Source organism: Atta colombica, unplaced genomic scaffold (assembly GCF_001594045.1).
Source record: "Atta colombica isolate Treedump-2 unplaced genomic scaffold, Acol1.0 scaffold164, whole genome shotgun sequence".
NCBI lineage: Eukaryota > Metazoa > Arthropoda > Insecta > Hymenoptera > Formicidae > Atta > Atta colombica.
In genome coordinates this window covers 787,514-791,828 of record NW_017259255.1, presented here as the reverse complement: position 1 = coordinate 791,828, position 4,315 = coordinate 787,514, and the positions used below count along the sequence as shown (strand labels likewise).

Below are 4,315 nucleotides of genomic sequence, written 5' to 3'. Positions count from 1 at the left end.
ATATATATGAGTCTTTTATTTGCTAGCGATACTATGGATCGTCTACGACTTTTATATATATATATAAATAAAAGTCGTAGACGATTGCAGGATTACAAATCATAAGAAATTGACCAAATCAAGTATTCTCCCTACATTTGTACACAACTGTGCTTAATTTGTGTGGTTTCCTACGACTTAAAACTCCACGATCATCGTAAACGAGCCTAAAGTCTATCCAAAAAATAGGTTAGATTCTATATAGTTTGCTTCTGTTAGTAATAATTGGTTGATATAGCAGATTGGTTGGACTAGCAGCAAACACAACAACAAAATTTGTTGTCACATATTTATCGATCATCGGTTAAAGGTGGCTTGTTAAATTAACAAAATTCTTTCAGTGTAGAAACATTTGTTATATAAACGTAAATTTCTTTTATTTTATTTTTCTTTTGCTTTAGAGTAAAATATGGATACATCTCATATATGTGTAAATTCTATTTATAAGAGAAAAATGTGTGATACTTCGGTGCCAATAATTTTGTATATATGGAACTGTAAATATAATTATTACTAACAATTATAGTACTAATAATTATAAAAATAGAGCTCTTAAGCATAATTATCTTTGCTTGCTATGCAATTATAGTCACAAATACCAAACACTTTTCTCTAGTATAACTTTCTAAAATAAGTCTGCGCGAAAGGCGTATCGGCCAAATTATCCTCTATAGAAAAATCTGCAAAAAGGGAGATTTGCAAAACAAGCTGCACAATTGGCATTGACAAAAATATTGTTCGGGACATATGCACCATAGGCTATAGGCAGCTGCTTCACAACGGACAATTCATGGGGTACAACAATGGGCAAGAATGAGTCGTCAAATCGATCCAGCGTTTGCGTTCAAGACTCATTGCGTTTAAGATTCATTTGTAAAGTCTCTTATGACGATTAACGTGGTGAAATTAATTCTGGCGCAATATATTCTGTTAAAGTCGATTTTTCTTTTAAAGGAAGATATATTTCCTCGTCTTATAAAATTGAATGTTTGCTTTTGGAGATCGATGATTGATTTACATATCTTTGTGCTCTTGTTTATTCTACTAACTATTCCAATATAAGATGAATCAATTCAGTCTGATTTATTCATTTTCTTTATAAATTGTCTCACGAATGTTTATGGAACTAACTCAACATAATCGAGATTCCCAACACACTCAGGACTATCGCCCGATTCTCCGCGTATCCTGCATATCGGCAAGGTCACAACCTCCAGAAGAATCGTGACTGGATTGTACAGAGCTCTTCAGGTCGTTGCCATCATCACGCCGTCTTGTTGCATTTATCGTCCTGCCTATTTTATTTTTCATAATTTCCACGTATATTCCAAAAAATAATATAATTATTTGTCTTAATAGTCACAAAATAACAAATTAATTGTTCATTATTAATCATTAAAAAAAAATATACTCCAGATACATTTGATAATAATGGAATTTCCATATCAAAGAGATGACAGTTTAAAAGCGCTATCTAAAAACAAAAATCCGATTTAAGTTTCCTATACGCTTCAATGTGCATTCCGAGCACAGAACGTAAGACGGTATTCTATTTCACGGTATGTCCGGCTCAGCTGTCAGTGTCAACCCGCACTCGCGAACGGAATGCATATATTTCCTGTAGTTTATTAGTTTTATGGATATCTAGCAAGAAGTGTATGTGTGAATTGAGAAAAATCGGCGAGAATTGATTTTGTCAAATTACACACTCTTGTATTTTTTAATTCAACTCTTTTCCCTAAATAAAGAAAGTTATGTATATCTAATGATAGCGCTGACCAGACGAATACGTCCTTGGCCTATCAACAATCAGAAATTTTTTATTCAAGACATGATGTCATGTGCACGAGAAACGGTGCGTACATTGCAATGAGCTGACGGCGCGCAAGAAACTTTCTGTTTCTGTACTACACATATTCGGCATAAACGTAAGAATTGTAAACTTATAGTATAGATATACTTTATATCTATACATTTCAGGCAAAAAGTTTGGAAATACTTTTTTAAACATTGACACTTTTGAAATTACTTATTCAAATATCTATAACAATGTGTTTTTTTTTAACAATGTTCTTTAGATTCAATAATTGTTATTAGATCTGAAGAATTATTGTTAAAAAAACACAACATTGTTATGGATATTTAAGTAAGCCAAATTAAAAAAAAATTCATTTTTGAAAATATTTCCAAACTTTTGTCCTGGAATGTACATTAATTCTCAAGTTACAACTCAGTTAAATTGCAAAATTAAACGAAGAAAAGTCTTTATTATTCATGTATTCTAAATATTTAATCTGATAATATTTAACCTGATAAAATTTGTATAAGTTTTAACATGAAACAACTTTAAGATTGTATAAAATAATTGTAAAACTATATTTTCGCTTAAAATATTAAATTAATTTCTCGATTTAATTCCAAATTCTTCTTATAATATTATTTTCCTAGTTCACACTTTAAGACACAATACAGAGCGGTTTGCTCTTTTTTGAATATCTAGTATTTCCCACGTTCATGCTTGCTTCTTTCACTTTGATTTATGAATTTTTACGATCCCGATCGCTTGTATGGGCCCATGCCACGGTAGAAAAGAATTTATCGTGAGACTCACCGACGCGATCTGGAAGGGTCCAGCCACGAATTCCAATCTCGCTAAATCGTAAAGGCCCCTCCAAAGGTAGCACTCCGATTTTTTCAACGCGTCCACCAAGCGCTTGTGAATGATACGAGGTAGACTCCAGACCGGCGCTCGCGAACACTCATATTTTCTCCGCACAAAAATGGAGTACACTCGCGAGATCAGTTTGTCCACCTAAAAAGGAGTTTCTTTTTCTCTTTTGTTTTTCTTTTTAAATCGACGTCAATTCGACAGACGCGGCGCGTCGCGTCGCATCACATTGCGTCGCGTCACGTGCCGACTTACACTGTCGTGGCAACGAATGCTCCGCCACTGTGTTCCATAGCAACATCATCGTGTGAAGGCGGATCTGCTTAGTGATTGGTGTAAAGCGATCTTGGAAGGGAGAACGGAGAGGAACTTTGTTCGGACAGAGAGAAACCTGAGAGCGATCATCCCGGCTTTTTTCGTTTAACGCTCATACCAGCGCACCAACGTATATTTTTGAGATATGGGAACTAGATACCACGTCGATTTTACAAAATTGTCGATAAAATCGTAGTGTTGAAAATGGATGTGGTGTGCGTCCGTGCTAATAAGAATTTCCAGGATTCTTGAAATGTATTACTGATACATAAATATTAAAACGTACATTTAAAATCAAGTTTCTTAAATAATGTATACTCTGATTGAGCTGAGAAATATATGTAGTTGATAAAAGCAGTATTACATGGACGCTTCGTTAAAAAGTATTAAAAAAAAAGATCACACTATTATTCAGTGTAAATATTGAAAATCTATAGTATATACACAATATGAACTATAGATTTTCAATACTCGCGAATAACAGAACGCACCCGGGATGTAATATGTATACCTGTGGAAGATCCATAGCATTGTTCACATAGTGGATCTGATGGCTTGATTTATTCTCATAATTAATCACGCGATTTCAAATTTTGTATATTACAATATACAATATACTATATACGTATTTCGGCTATAGTCTGAGTCATCCTCTCAACGGTATCAATATTTAAATAACGAAATATCGATCAAGCAAATTAACTTGCGACCAAAGCGACTTTCCGCTCCGTTTCGATTATATGGAAGAGAAACTTCTTATGGAACGGAATTCTAGTTCAACTCAATTCTCTAGTAAGAATCCATGTATATGGGATGACATCCTGATTTCTTACAGTCCTTTGTTTTATATAATCAATTTTATTAGTTTAAAAACAAGGTTTTTTTTTTATTGAAAATAAAATTATACGTACTTGATTGTGAGTTTCTTCGCCCAAAAATTTGGTAATTCTGAAAAGAACTATTTAAATAATAAGTACTAAAATTAATTAGTAGTCAATCCAGATTCCAGTTCTTTTCCAGTTGAACGGTTCGAACAAACGATTACAGCAACTACTTGCTGTAATTGTTTGTTCGAATCGTTCAAATTTTCAAAATATTACACTTCAATATTAAATCAATGTTATTATATACATATATAAGTAAGATTAAAATGTAAAATTCTAAGTTAATCTCTATCAAGCTTTTCTTTATATTTAAATTTATCTAATAAATCTATAAAAAATTCTTAATATTAATATTTTCGTTCTTTAATATATGTGTTTTAAAAAATTTCAGATCATAATTTACAAACAC

The 4,315-nt window shown here is 32.5% G+C and overlaps 1 protein-coding gene across 2 annotated transcripts in view; it reads right to left on the bottom strand.

Annotated features, from left to right (window-relative positions):
- The window catches only part of LOC108686157 (pleckstrin homology-like domain family B member 1), a 28,552-nt gene extending 25,604 nt beyond the window's left edge, over nucleotides 1-2,948 (bottom strand). For both annotated transcript variants that reach the window (XM_018191289.1, XM_018191291.1), the window contains exon 1: nucleotides 2,651-2,948. The gene's annotated coding sequence lies outside the window, so the exon portion shown is untranslated. The remainder of the gene's footprint in view (nucleotides 1-2,650) is intronic.
- Nucleotides 2,949-4,315: the final 1,367 nt, after the last annotated feature.